The 15758-nt window shown below is 36.6% G+C and overlaps 1 protein-coding gene and 1 non-coding gene across 6 annotated transcripts in view; both read left to right on the top strand.

Annotated features, from left to right (window-relative positions):
* Positions 1–15758, top strand: part of ARHGAP24 (Rho GTPase activating protein 24) — a 661374-nt gene that overhangs the window by 218497 nt on the left and 427119 nt on the right. For 2 of the 5 annotated variants that reach the window (XM_019829275.3, XM_045056138.1), the window contains exon 1: positions 14466–14650. The exons of 2 other annotated variants lie outside the window; for them this stretch is intronic. The gene's annotated coding sequence lies outside the window, so the exon portion shown is untranslated. Of the gene's footprint in view, positions 1–14465; positions 14651–15758 lie in introns of those variants that run through there. One more of the 5 variants, XM_045056139.1, reaches the window with a different exon arrangement.
* LOC111560339 lies at positions 8632–8734 on the top strand. The gene has a single exon (XR_002742084.1). It is a non-coding gene; the product is annotated as a U6 spliceosomal RNA (small nuclear RNA).

Below are 15758 nucleotides of genomic sequence, written 5' to 3'. Positions count from 1 at the left end.
AGGATGGTAAATTAGCACAGCAATTCAATAAAGGGCCAGAAATAGAACAGGACTCCTAATCTATTTATTACCCTTTTATCTTTAGAAGTATTAACTGTAACTGAACTAGAAAAATTTTCCTACTAATCATGTCACTTCTAGAAGTACAATGTTATTAAAAGGCCATTTTGAAGAATCATGATATTTTAGAATTAGCAGAAACTTTAGATATCAAATTGTTCATTCAGTCTCTTGATCTTGGAGATCAGAGAACTGAGGCGAAGAAAATCAAATGACTTTCTCAAGGTCAGGTAACTAATTCCAAAGCCGTGTTTACTAACTTCTAGTATCTCTATCCAGTGAATAATAGAATTTGCTTTTCTTTGGTGTCTTTTTTAGTAAGCGATATATGTTGTATAATTTTTTATTTTGATATACTTTAACACTTACAAAAAAGTTATAAGAATAGTACTAGGAACTCCTAGACACCCTTTACCCAGATTTACCAACTGTTTATGTTCTGTTTCATTTGTTTTATCATCCCATATATATGTCTGTCTGTTTATGATTTTATTTTGGGGTTTTTTTTGAAAATAAATTGGAGACATCTTATCCCTTTATAAATACTGAGTATGCATTTCCTAAGAGCAACTGCAATTATCAATAACTGAAATGAGAGAATTTAACATTGATACAATAATCTAATCTAATCAAGTTTATGTTTAAATTTTATCAATTTTCCCAGTAATACCCCCTTTCTTTAAAATTTTTTTTTTGGGGTGGCACCTGGGTGACTCAGTTGGGTAAGTATCCAACTGTGGCTCAGGTCATGATCTTGCAGTTCATGAGTTCAAGCCCTGCATTGCCTTGTCTGCTGTCGGCACAGAGCCCTCTTTAGATCCTCTGCCCTTTCTCTCTCTGCCCCTCCCCCACTTGCTCACGTGTGCTCTCTCTCTCTCTCTCTCACAAAAATAAATAAACATTAATTTTTTTATTTGAATATAATTGACACACAGTGTTACATTAGTTTCGGGTGTACAATATAGTGATTCAACTTCTCTATATGTTATGCTATGCTAAGTTACCATCTGTCATGATGCAGCACTATTATAGTACCATTGACTGTATTCTCTATGCTGTGCTTTTATTCCCCTGACTTATTCATTCCATAACTAGAAGCCTGTATTTCCCATGCCGCTTCCCTTATTTTACCAATCCCTCTACTTCCCTCCCTCTGGCAACCATCAGTTTGTCCTTTGTATTTATAGGTCTGATTCTGCTTTCTGTTTGTTTATTTTTCTAATTAGATTCCACATATGATTGAAATCATATGATATTTCTTTCTCAGTATGACTTATTTCACTTAGCATAATAATACCCTTTAGGTCTATCTATGTCGTTGCAAATGGCACAGTCTCATCCTTTTTTATGTCTGTGTAGAATTCATTGTATTTATATACCAGATCTTCCTTATCCCTTTGTCTATTGATGGACACTTAGGTTTCTTCCATATCATGGCTATTGTAAATAATGCTACAATAAGCATACGGGTGCATGTATCTTTTCAAATTAGCGTTTTTGTTTTGTAAGTACCCAGTAGTGGAATTATTGGATCATGTGGTATTTTTATCTTTAATTCCACACTGTTTTTCACAGCAGCTGTACTAATTTACATCCCCACCGTGTATGAGGGTTTCTTTTTCTCCATATCTTTGCCAATATTTGTAATTTCTTGCTTTTTTTATTTTAGCCATTCTGACAGGTATGAGGTGATTGCTCATTGTTGTTTTGATTTTCATTTCCCTGATTATTAGTGATGTTGAACATCTTTTCATGTTTCTGTTTACCATCTATATGTCTTCTTTGGAAAAAATGTATATTCAGGTCCTGTGTTCTTTTTTTAATTCAATTGTTTTTTTTTTTTTGGTGTTGAGTTGTAGAAGTTCTTTATATATTTTGGACATTAACCCCTTCTCAGATATATCATTTGCAAATATCTTCTTTCTATTCAGTAAGTTGCTTGTTTGTTTTGTTCATGATTTCTTCTGCTATGCAAAAGCTTTTTATTTTGGTATAGTCCCAATGGTTTATTTTTGCTTTTGTTTCTCTTGCCTTAGGAGACATCTAAAAAAATGTTGCTAGGCCCAATGTCAGAGAAATTACTGCCTGTGTCCTCTTCTTGGATTTTTATGGTTTCAAGCCTCAAATTTAGGTCTTTAATCCATTTTGCTTTTACTTTTGTGTATGGGGTTAGAAAGGGGTCCAGTTTCATTTTTTTACATGTAGCTGTCCAGTTTTCCTAGCACCATTTATTGAAGAGACAGTCTTTTCTCATTGTATATTTTTGCCTTCTTTGTTATAGATTAATTGGCCATGTAAGCTTGGGTTTATTTATGGACTCTCTATTCTATTCCGTTGATCTACATGTCTATTCTTGTGCTAGTATCCCACTGTTTTGATTACTACAACTTTTTTTTTTTTTTAATTTTTTTTCAACGTTTTTATTTTTGGGACAGAGAGAGACAGAGCATGAACGGGGGAGGGGCAGAGAGCGAGGGAGACACAGAATTGGAAACAGGCTCCAGGCTCCGAGCCATCAGCCCAGAGCCTGACGCGGGGCTCGAACTCACGGACCCCGAGATCGTGACCCGGACCGCGAGATCGTGACCTGGCTGAAGTCGGAGGCTTAACCGACTGCGCCACCCAGGCGCCCCTACTACAACTTTTTAGTATATCTTGAAATCTGCAATTTCGTTATCTCAAGCTTTGTTTTTCTCTCTCAAGATTGCTTTGACTATTCGTTTTTCTGTGTGGTTCCATAGAAATTATAGTATTATTTTTTCTAGTTCTGTGAAGGATACTGTTGGTACTTTGATATGGATTGCATTGAATCTGTAGATTACTTTGGGTAGTATGGACATTTTAACAATATTAATTATTCCAATCCATGGGCATGGAGTATCTTTCATTTGTTTGTGTCATCTTCAATTTCTTTCATCACTCTTTTCTAGTTTTCAGAGTACAAATATTTCACCTCCTTGATTAAGTTTATTTTTAGGGTTTTTTTGGGGGGGTTCAATTGTAAATGGAACAGCTTTCTTAATTTCTCTTTCTGCTGTTTCATTAGTATATGGAAACAGTACTGATTTCTAGGTATTAGTTTTATATCCTGAAACTTTACTGAATTAATTTACTTATCCTAGTAGGTTTTTGGTGGAGTCTTCGGGATTCTCTATTTATAATATCATGTCAACTGCAAATAGTGACAGCTTAACTTCTTTTTTACCAATATGGATGCCTCTTATTTCTTTTTCCTGTCTCATTGTTGTGACCAGGACTTCCAATACTACGTTGAATAAAAGTGTGTAATGCCCCATTTCTTTCTCTATTTTTTTCCAAGATCCAAGCCAGGGTCAAGCCTTGTGTTTAGTTGTCAGTCATGTCTCTTTAATGTATTTTCATTTGGAGCAATCTCTTACCTTTTTCTTTTGGCTTACCTTGATATTTTTGAAGAATACAGACTAGTTATTTTGTATAATGTCTCCCAGCTTGAGTTTGTGGAATGTTTCCTCATGATTAGTTTGAGGTGATGCATTTTTGGTGGAACTACCACAAAAGTGATAGATAATGTGTCCTTCTCTGAGCATCACATCAGGAGGTGGAGTGATGTTAGCTTATTCTAACACTGATGGTGTAAACTTTGATCACATTGGGTCTTCCAGGTTTCTCTGCAGAAAAGTTTCTATTTTACCCTTTCTAAATAATAGTTAATTTGTGGGAGATACTTTGAGATTATAGAAATATCTTTCCCCCACCAAATTTTTACCCATTAATTTTTATATCCATTGATAATTTGTAACTTTATTATTGTTTCCGTATTTATTAATTGACATTCTACTAGAAAACAGAGACTTCTCACTTCTTCAATTTGTGTATTTGTTTAGTTGCTTATCTATCTATCTATCATATCAATAGAACTCATGTATTCTTGCTTTATTCTACAGGTATCATCTATTACTATCATTGATTTTTCAGACACTTAAATTGTCCTATATTGGGCCAGTGAGAACCATTTTAAACTGGCTTCTGTGTTCTTTTGCTATTTTCCCATCATACTTGAGTATTTTCTTACTTTCTGGTACATGTTATTCTAGGATCATCTTGTTCTTTTTTTGACCAAGCCGTGGAATAACCTTTTTATCCAAGTAGCCATGATTACATTTCATAGTAAATGACATTTAAAAGTCAAGATCTAGACACAAGATGTACTCATTCATTGCCACTGATGTATCATTACTTCTAGGCCCTCTCAGTGAACAGCAGTGAATATATTTCTACAGTTATTTCTATATCTATGCATCTACATCTATGCATCCATGATATGTTGTTCAAAGGGTACAGTGCAGTTATATAGGATGAATAAGTCTAGAGATTTAATGTATAGCATGATGACTATAGTTAATAATACTTTATTGAATACTAGAGATTTGCTAAGAGTAGATTTCAGATGCTCTCATCATACACAGAAAATGATAACTGTGAGGAGATGATATGGTAATAGTTTGACTGTGGTCATCATTTCACCATGTGTAGGTATACAAATCATCATATTGAACACCTTAAATATATACCATTTTTATTAAAAATAAAATAAAAACTATTAAGTCCATACTCATATCTATAATTCTGACTTCAAACCATTGGATACACTCTTTCTTCCCATTTCCATATTTGTAAATTTCTCTTCCAACAGTGAGAAACCTGGCTTCCCATGAGGTTCAACATATATATTTATTTGCTCAACTTGGAATACACAAAAAGTAATTTCATAATTGCTAACCTAAACCACAGCAGAAAGGAAATCTACTAACTAGAATTCAATATTTTTCAGTTTTTCTGAGTAAAATTTATTAGAAAAATATAATTTGTTCACAAATCTCAAGTGTATAGTTCGTGAGTTTAGATAAATGTCTACATCCATGTAATTGATGTCCCATCAAGATATAAGACATTTTCATTACCTTAGAAAGTCCCCTGTGCCCTTTCCCAGTCAATATCTGCCCCCTCAAGAGTAGCCATTTTTTTCTGATTTCTATCACCACAGACCCTTTTGGTATATTCCAAAACTTCTCCTGAATGGAATCATGACGTGTATATTCTTGTATCGGACTTCTTTTATTCATTATAATGGCTATGGAATTCATCTATGTTGATATGTAGTAAAACCTTGGTTTGTGAGCATAACTTGTTACATGCTTATGATCCAAAGCACTTGTATGTCAAAGTGAATTTAAAGAACCATTGGTTCAGTTGTGATCATGTGATGTTCAACATCACGTACTACTTGTATTGTAAGACATCACTCATTTATCAAGTTAAAGTTTATTAAAAAGTGTGTGTGTGTGTGGGGGGGTACCTGGGTGGTTCAGTTGGTTGAATGTCTTATGTCAGCTCAGGTCATGATTTCGCAGTTCATGAGTTCGAGCCCTGAATCAGGCTCTGTGCTGACAGCTTAGAGCCTGGAGCCTACTTCAGATTCTCTCTCTGCCTTTCATCTGTGCTCTGTCTCTCTTTCTCAAAAATAAATAAACATTAAAAATAAATAAAATAAAATAACATTTATTAGAAATGTTTGCTCATCTTCCCCAATATTCACAGAACAATTTACTTGCAATCCAAGGTTTTACTGTATATGTACAGTTTGATTCTTGCTATTGCTAAAGAGTAGTTATAACTGGTTATGCCACAGTTTGTTCATCCACTCACTTGTTGATGAGCATCATTTGGGTTATATCTATTTGTGGCAAATATAAATAAAACTTCCATGAACATTTTTGTACAGATATTTTTGTGAAAATATGAATTCCATTTCTCTTGGTTAAACATCTACAATTGCAACTGCTTATCATAGGTAGGATTATGTTTAATTTTGTGAGAAATTGCCAAACCTTTTATCAAAGTGGTTTTCCATTTATATTTTCAACAGCAATGTATGAAAATTCCAGTTGCTCGATATCCTCACCAACATTTGGTGGTGGTCAGTCTGTTTTTAACTTTGGCCACTTAACTATTCATGTAATGGTATCTCATTGTGATTTTAATATAGATTTCTTTGATTTCTAATGGTGCTGGGACTTTTTCATGACACTTTTGCACATTTGTATATCTTCTTTTGTGAAGTGTCTATTTAATTTTTTCCCATTTCTTAACTTTTTATGTTTTTACTATTGAGTTGTAGGAACCCTTTGTATACTATAGATATAGGTGTTTCAGCACAGACCTATGTTTTGCAAGTATTTCTTGACTGTCTAAATTGCCTATTCATTTTCTTAATTATATCTTTTGATGAGCAGATGTTTTTTTCTTTTAATAAAATCAAAATTATAAATTGTTATGGTTATTGTTTTCTGTATCCTTCTTAAAAATCACTTTCTTTCCCCAGGTTGTGAATTTATTCTATGTTTTCTTCTCGAAGTTTTGCTTTTAAATTTAGGTCTAATATTCATCTTGAGTTAATTTTTGTGTATGATACAAGGTAGGGGAATCTCTATGTGTTATAAACCTAGATTTTTTATTATTTTAAAGAGAATTTTCCCAGAAGTATTTTCATTACGTATTTTTCCTTGGTTTCTAGGTGGCAAGTGAGTAAATCCAACTCAAACTAGATTGAATAAACAAGAATTTGTTTGCTCACTTTGCTGGGAAGAGTAAGACATATCTCATAGAACCAAAGGCAGATACACAAAGGCCAGGACCTCAAGAAATAGAACTAGGATGGGTATTCTGGGACTCTTTCAATTTTCTCACATCTGCTTGTCTCTGCACAGCATCATTTTGAAGACAGCTTTTCTTTACAGGGCAGGGGAGATGAACGCTGTTAGCCTCGCATGCTCATCCTTCCAGTTTCTCTATAACTGTCCTGAGGAAGGACTCCACTTGGCACTGCTTCAGTCACGTTCCCACTCCCTGGGCTGGTCACTGTTTTTGGAGAGCTTAGAAAGTCTGTATAACCATATCCAGGCACATCCGGTGGCAGTGGGATGGTACTACAGACTGAAACAACATGGCATGAGGGAGAGACATTTCCCCAAAGATAGGCTTCAGGATGTTCCAAATAACATATGTCCTGCCATGCTTCCTATTTTTTTTAATATATGAAATTTATTGTCAAATTAGTTTCCATACAACACCCAGTGCTCATACCAAAAGATGCCCTCTTCAATGCCCATCACCTCCTCTCCCCTCCCTCCCACCCCCATCAACCAACCCTCAGTTTGTTCTCAGTTTTTAAGAGTCTCTTATGCTTTGGCCCTCTCTCCCATTCTAACCTCTTTTTTTATTTTTTTTGCCGATCCACACCAGCTTCCTATTTTTTTTAAATGGTTTTTTATGTTTAGGATTTAGTTATTTTCACTGAACTGCTAATTACAATATTCAGGTGTGGTAAAGCTAAGTTTCAAACTAGAGTGTAAATTAATTAGATATTTTGAAGAACTAAAATGTGTTCAGATTATATGAGAATAATGATACCTCATCCAAGATCAAAGTTTAACACATCAAAGTCCATCATAATGTGAATGAGTCTGGATTAAGTAGAAGAGCAGTGAGCTTTTTTTTTTCATGGTGACATCCGTCCACTTTCTTCAAATTCTAATGAAAAAATTGTATTGTCAGTACTTCAGTGTAATAAACCATTGGGAGAGCAACTGTGGTTCAGTGATTAGGACAAGATTTATATACTCAGAGTACCTAGTAATTTTCCAGAGCTTATAAAGCAAGGCTGATGATGTTCACCCCACAGGATTAATTGACAAAGAAGAAATGGTCCTGATTGGAAATCATTAAGTACCGCAAGGCTTGCACTTGAAGAAAACCTGAGACTTCCTTGTAGACAAATGACTATCTCAGCCAAAGTTACCTACTTTAGTTAAAGTATTTTCTTTGAAGTGTGGTTGAATAAAAAGCTGGCGCCTTAGAGACCCTTGAAATGATAATATAATCGACAACATATCTGATTTTTTGGGGTTGGACTCACTAAAGAAAGGAATCTGGCATTAAAAGTAGTATTTTATACAAGCTTTTATCTAAGCTTAAAAAGGTGACCATCAGGGGACAGAGATGGAGGAGCTTTATAAATGATAAATCCTGAAGTTATTTCTCGATTGTGGAGAGGACCCAGCTGAGAAAGTACCCTCCCCGCACCCCTGCCCCTAAGCCTGACTATCTTGCTCAACATTCCACTTGCTTTGGCCTGGCTCTTCCCATTCTTCCCACTGTGTACAAAAGCCCTCCTTCATTGCTGCCATTGTTCCCGCATTACTTTTCAGAGTTAGGTGTGGACAACCTCTTTGTTCCTTTGAGACAGCTTTCCAAAACAAAGTTTTACTAATGAGCTATGAGCGAGGGAGGGAAGGGAATCACAAAAGCTTAAAAATTGAGATGTTTATAAAAGAAGCTTTCTGATCCTACTTTTAAAGGTCTAGTCATAGATTGGAATAATTAATATAAAATAGGAACATCCACTTCTATTACCTTTTCCCTACTTAAGATCTGTTTTCTTCATTCTTTGTGGCCATATGATACAATAGTTGCTGTGTTAGAGCTCTCTGTGAGCTATTAGGTCTTTCCATTAAAAAAGGTTGATTTCTATGTTTGCTTCAGGAGTACATATACTAATATTGGGGCAATACAGAGAAGATAACATGGTCTCTGTGCGAACATAGACATACAAATTCGTGGCACGTTCCATGTTTTTATGTAATGTACAGCATGGTGACCATAGTTCATAATACTGCATTGCATATTAAAAATAGCTAGGAGTTTGGGGGCGCCTGGGTGGCGCAGTCGGTTAAGCGTCCGACTTCAGCCAGGTCACGATCTCGCGGTCCGTGAGTTTGAGCCCCGCGTCAGGCTCTGGGCTGATGGCTCAGAGCCTGGAGCCTGTTTCCGATTCTGTGTCTCCCTCTCTCTCTGCCCCTCGCCCGTTCATGCTCTGTCTCTCTCTGTTCCAAAAATAAATAAACGTTGAAAAAAAAAATTAAAAAAAATAGCTAGGAGTTTGGATTCTGATAGTTCTCATCAAAAAAGAAACACATTTTTTGTAACTGTGCATGGTGATGGATGTTAACTGGACTTGCTGTGGTGATTATTTTGGAGTATATATGAATATTGAATCATTACATTGTACACCTAAGACTAATATAACGTTATGTCAATTATACCTCAATTGAAAAAAAAAAAGAAGGTAGAAGAAGTTGGGTTTCTCTTCTTTTCCCATTTCAAATGTCATTCTCTGTTGGCTCAGTCGGTTGGGTGTCTGACTTTGGCTCAGGTCATGATCTCACAGTTCATGAGTTCAAGCCCCGCCCACATTGGGCTCTGTGCTGACAGCTCTCAGCCTGGAGTCTGCTTCGGATTCTGTGTCTCTGTCTCTCTCTGCCCCTCCCCCTGCTACTGCTCTCTTTCTTAAAAATAAATAAACATTTAAAAAAAATTTCAAATGTCATTCTCTCTTATAAAGCACCTGAATTTCTATTTTATGTTAGAGGGATACCTTCAGTTCTTGGTTTGTTTATAGAATTGAAGTAATAAAGACACCCCTTCCCCTTTCATGAATGATTGATTGGTTGTGACTGTCCACAGGGTTGTGTTGAGAAGTCCTCTGGGAGTGATTGTAGGTTCCATAGGGAAGAGCACTGGGATTAGTTAATAATGTCTTCCATGAGCTTGAAGAGTGGCAAGATAGTTGCCATGTATCTGTCATTTCTCTCTTAATCCCATTGATGATAAAATATTTGTTTTGATTTGATTTTTGTTTCTACTCAGGTTATCAACATTGGGAATTCCGATGATTTTCTTCTTCATTTATCCCTCAAATAGTGATGTGGTGGTGGGGAACACATCTAAGTATATACAAAAATACTTACTCCCTATCTAATTTAAAACCTCCTTAAGAGTGAGCAGATTCTCTCTATGGAGTATGAAACAGACATACAATGAAAAGAAAAGAAATACTTAAAATGTTTTTTTTTTAATTTTTTTTTCAACGTTTATTTATTTTTGGGACAGAGAGAGACAGAGCATGAACGGGCGAGGGGCAGAGAGAGAGGGAGACACAGAATCGGAAACAGGCTCCAGGCTCTGAGCCATCAGCCCAGAGCCCGACGCGGGGCTCGAACTCACGGACTGCGAGATCGTGACCTGGCTGAAGTCGGATGCTTAACCGACTGCGCCACTCAGGCGCCCCCTTAAAATGTTTTTTTAATGGTTCATCCTATTAAATCATTTTGGTTTCTTACCAAATGAATATGGAAATATTGAAGCTTAAAATATAAAATGTGGATGGATATTTCTGTTGCATCCCAATATGTACATAATTTTCTATTCTCTGATGTTTTGGACAATTTAATTTCAAATGAATCAAGGAATAATATGTTTAGTGTTTCCTCAGGAAAATAACTGCACATTTACAAAATTATTACTATTAAAGTTCCCTCAGGTATGCTCTTCCAGTGAATGTTTAAAAAAATGTTTTTAACGTTGATTCATTTTTGAGAAACAGAACACAAGTGGGGGAGGGGCAAAGAGAGAGGGAGACACAGAATCTGAAGCAGGCTCCAGGCTCCAAGGTGTCAGCATGGAGCCTGATGCAGGGCTCGAACTCATGAAGTGTGAGATCATGACCTGAGCCGAAGTTGGATGCCCAACTGACTGAGCCCCCCAGGCGCCCCCCAGTAACTGTTTTAAACTTCATGTTCATAACTGTCATACTTTATTAAATTTATCTGTCTTCTATACACATAAACTCATGAATCTGAAGAAGCAATGTTTCTTTATTTTAACTCAAGTTATGATTAAGGGTAGCATCCAGTGATACAAATGAAAGTTTTCTTTGCTCAATAGCTTCTGAAGTTCAGTTTAGCTTTAAGCTACTAAAAGCTTAAAGGGTTAGATTTAGATGGAAGAATTTGGACTGAAGTCTTTGTACTGGTGTTTAGTAAACATGAAATGTTTTAGGATTTTTGCACTGTACTCTGGGGAACCTTGAGGTCTCTGGGGCCCATTCTAGTACTCTCCAAAGACGGATGTTTTTGTCCATTTATATAATCCTTCATTTATTTACATTTATTCAATAAACCTTTGAGTACTCAGTATATGCAGTTAGTCTGGGGGTTTCAGGGAGCCTGTATCTACAATGGGTTACAGTGTAAAAGACTGAAAAGTAGTAAGCATATGGCCCACATGTGAGAAAGGTTGTTCCCAGTGATATTGGAACCCATGGAAAGGGAATGTCCAGATCGGGGATGGCAGTGTCTGCAGGGAAGCCTTTGTAGAGGACTGAAGGATGGATAAAGGTTAGCCATGAAGTCCAGGCAGTGAGGACAACCATTTGTGAAGACTCAAGACTGTTTGAAGAAATTGCTTCCTAAGAACAGATTTAGGTTCCTGGAATTTATCTTGGAGCTAAAACTATCTACACTAGATCCCCTGCATTCTTGGGTTTAGTGTGCCAATTCCCTTATAGGCACCACAGTTTGATTCATTCTTCAAGTGAAGAGGTGGTGTGGTGAAGAGTGAGGGACAGAGAGTAAACTATTTTTCCCTCACTAGTTCCCTTTCATTAGTGGTTACCTCACTTACCTCACAACAAGCTGCTAAGATTTAATTCTTTAAAGTTTTTCTTATACATATAATTTATATTTTACATATATACATTGTGTTTTTAAAATTTTGTTAATGTTTATTTATTTTTGAGAGACAGAGAGAGAGAGAGAGAGAGAGAGAGAGAGCATAAGTAGGGGAGGGGCAGAGAGAGAGGGAGACACAGAACTGGAAGCAGGCTCCAGGCTCTAAGCTGTCAGCATAGAGTCCAATGCAGGGTTCGAACTCACAAACCGTGAGATCATGACCTGAGCCAAAGTCAGAGGCTTAACTGACTGAGCCACACAGGTACCCCTACACTGTCTTTTTAAAAAAGTTTATTTGTTTATTTTGAAAGCGAGAGAGAGAGAGAGAGAGAGAGAGAGAGAGAGAGAGAGAGAGAATCCCAAGTAGGCTCTATGCTGTCAGTGCAGAGCCCGACAGAGGGCTTGAACTCACAAACCAAACCGTGAGATCATGACCTGAGCCAAAATCAAAAGTTAGAAGCTTAACCGAATGAGCCACCCAGGTGCTCCTAAATGTACACTGTCTTAATCTGCCCTGGCCAACATAATAAAGTACCATTGATTAGGTGGCTTAAACAACAGAAATTTATTTTCTCACAGTTCTGGAGTCTGGAAGTTTGAGATTAAGGCGCCAGCATGGTCAGGCTCTGGTAAGAATCTCTTCCTGGTTTGCTGAAGACCACTTTTTCACTACATGCTCATATGGTCTTTCCCTGGTGTCTGCTCAGAGAGAGAAAAAGAGACAGAGAGACACAGAGAGAGAGAGAGAGAGAGAGAAATGCCAAGTCTGAAATTATTTAAATATTTAGAATATTAAAAAGAGTTTTAAGTTCTAAATCCGGTAGATAATTACAGTTATTGAAGAAATATTCTGGGAAATAATAAAAACAAATAAATTGATAACTTCATAGGTTGTGGCATATACCATGATCAAGTTTTTTAGTGAACATCCTATGTCAGAGCTTTTTTATTTTCTTTGCTTCATCGAAGTTAGGTCTGCAGGAATATGTTTACATGTCTTCTAGTGGCATAGAATTTAATATTTTAAAAATGAGAGAAAATGTCGGTAAATATTTTACCTTTTTTGATTTTCTTCTCTAGAGACAACACACAAAATGTATATATATAGCCACACACACACACACACACACACACACACACACACGGATATGCATGCACTTATGTATGCACATATGCTATTTCATTCTGTGTGTATATCCTTGTCGTGTGAGCCATTACCTATAGAATGGCCGTATGCTAGCATTTAGATATACAGCCCAATAAAATGTACTACCTCTTGACAAACCAGCATGTTAGCAACAGCTACAAAGCAGCTTTAAAAAAATAAAGTTTAGAATTTAGATAAATATTGGCTATCTGTGGTTATATATGGTATATAGTGCAATCACATTCATTTTGCAAAGGAGTCAGGTTCTAATGTCAACCCCAAAAAGGACAGTTTGATGTGAACGAAATTACTCTTGAAAGTCACATAAATCTCTCACAAATTGCAGCATTTTCCCAAATCTGCCAGTTTTATTTCTGTTTTCTCCCCTAGCAATAGAACAAATCGTTGTTCTTTGATTGAACAACTGGAGTAGCTGTTTGCGTTGAGGCACCATGTGGTGTGAAATCGTGTGTACTCTGAAACTCTGGGATCGCATTTGCACAGTGCAATACTTGCCGCCACTGGGGGCCAAGGGCACCGACCCTGGCCGCAAGAATGCCCCTCCCACTTTGACCTGGGAGCATGTGTTCATTGAATGTGATGGAGGCTGTGTCATGGAATGTCATGCTACTGAAGTTGTTCTCTCTCCCTCCCCTTTCTCTCGAGCTCCCTCCTTTGTCATTCTCTTGTGTTTGCTGAATATGTATAGTCATGTAGGTAAATTCACACACACTGCAACTTTATAGCATATGGCATATTATACACATCTTTGTTTATGTGCTTATTTGTATTTTTTCTGTTACATGAAGTCACATATATGCATACTTACGTGTGTGGCTGTTGACTTCTGGAAAAGTCTGTTCGGAGTGTGAATTTCATCTCTGATTGCACCATGTAATACTGTTGGGTTCCTAACCCATGTGATTGCAAAAATGATACACAAACCAGTTTCCACTCCTGGAAAATAATTCAAAGCTACTGTTCCATCATCACATGATGGGAACTTTCTAAGCTCCATCATGGTATAGTAGTCATCACTAGGGCTTTTTCCTAAGATTGATATGAAAATATCAGTTAAATTCTCAATTCTGTTTTTTGGTTTGAATAACCATTTATTTATCGTATTGTTGTGTTGTCATTTTTATATTGGTTTGCTAAATGCTGAAGTTGATAGTTCTATTTTGTAATCTCCTGTACTACCCAACTACTGTGTCCTGACCACAGTGAAAGCACTTTCCCAGTGGAAATTCAGTTAAATCATTCTCTGAGAATTTAAGTAAACTGTATTTTTCTTCATGCTAAACCACAATTGATGACATGTATTTCCTGCCAAGGCTAAAAAGTGTAAATTTTGAATGTTATATTTCTTCATGAAGGGCAGTTTCAAGTTCATTTTAGTTTGATGATTTTGACATTGTGTTTAAATACAATTTTCATGCTAATTGAAGTCTTTTATGTCAATGGAAAAAAGTCACAGTGTACAGTCTTAAAGTATACAATCTTCTGTAAGGCATTACATGTAATTAAAAAACCCCAAAGTATTATTTGTAAGAATTCTATTGTGGTTGTCACATAGCTTATTTATTGATTCAACAATTGTTTCCTGGATACCAAATAAGCACTCTTAAAAGCACTGGGTGTATTGTAGTGAGGAAAAGCAAGTCCTTGACCTTGTGAAGCTTATGGTCTCCTGGGTCTCCTGGAAGGATGACCGGCAATAAACACCTAAAGAAATAACAACCTAGTTAAGTTTCAGGAAGATGAAGGTCAGAGTTCAGTGGTAGAGAATAACAACAGGAGAACTGATGCCCTGGATGATTACTGTTTGTTGAAAAGGGTAAATTTTTAAAGCTGAGACTTAAAGAATGAGAAGGGGTCGGGCATGTAAAGAGCATTGGGGCAGAGTAGCATAGGCAGAGATCAGCAATATCAAGACTCAAGGCATAAAAAGGCTTGGGTATTTCCAGAACTCGTGCGGTTGCTTGCATCAGAGCTTGTATGTGTGTGTGTGTGTGTGTGTGTGTGTGTGTGTGTGCGCGCGCGCACGCCCGCGCGCGTGTGAATTGGAGTGGCAGAAATGAGGAGGAGGTGGCATGGGATCAGATTAATTAGTAAACAGGTACCAAATGATTCAGAGCCTTACAGGTCATGGTTAGGACTGCAAATTGTAAAATAAGTACAATGAGAGCCAATTAAAAATTTTAAAGTAGAAAATCATTAGCTGATTTAAATTTTTAAAAGCTCATTTTGGCTTTTTTGTGGAGAATGAAATATGTGTGAGCATATGTTTGCTTTTGTGGTTCAAAATGGACACAATGAGACCAGTCAGAGAGCCATTAGAATCCCCTAATCAAAGACAATGTTGGCTTGGATCACGGGGTGGGAGTGGACATGGAGCCAATTGGATGGATCTGAAATATTTGGGGAAGGTATATAATTTTCTGAAATTCAGGATGAGGAAAAGTCAGGAATCAAAAATGATCACTTTTCTTTTTCTTTTCTTTTCTTTCTTCCTACCTCCCTTCCTTAACTGGGAGTATCACTTATTAAGTGGTTACTTATTAAGTATCACTTAATAAGTTACTACTTATTAAGATCAGGTTTTGGGCAGGATCAGATTTCAGGGGGCGATCATGTTCACTTTTAGATATCTAGCACCAAACCTATTACAAAATTTATGAACCCAGCAAACATTGATTGACTTCGCCATATGTCAGACATTGTACTAGGTGTTGATGATATCTGGTGTCTAAATGCCTATGGAATTACAGAGACGGTAGATTTCAGAGTGCTGAAATTTCTCAGGGACCATAGTTAGAAATGATCCAATACAGTGTCCTCATTTTAAAGATGAAGCGTAGAATTTGAACCTTCTAATTTCTGTAGAATATCAAAACTTCTCTATAAAACTCATGGTTACTTTAGTAAAACTTAATTTTACTCAT

This window comes from Felis catus, chromosome B1 (genome assembly GCF_018350175.1).
Source record: "Felis catus isolate Fca126 chromosome B1, F.catus_Fca126_mat1.0, whole genome shotgun sequence".
Classification (NCBI taxonomy): Eukaryota; Metazoa; Chordata; class Mammalia; order Carnivora; family Felidae; genus Felis; species Felis catus.
Note: the sequence above shows the minus strand (reverse complement) of the source record. Positions and strands in the feature narration are given on the sequence as shown.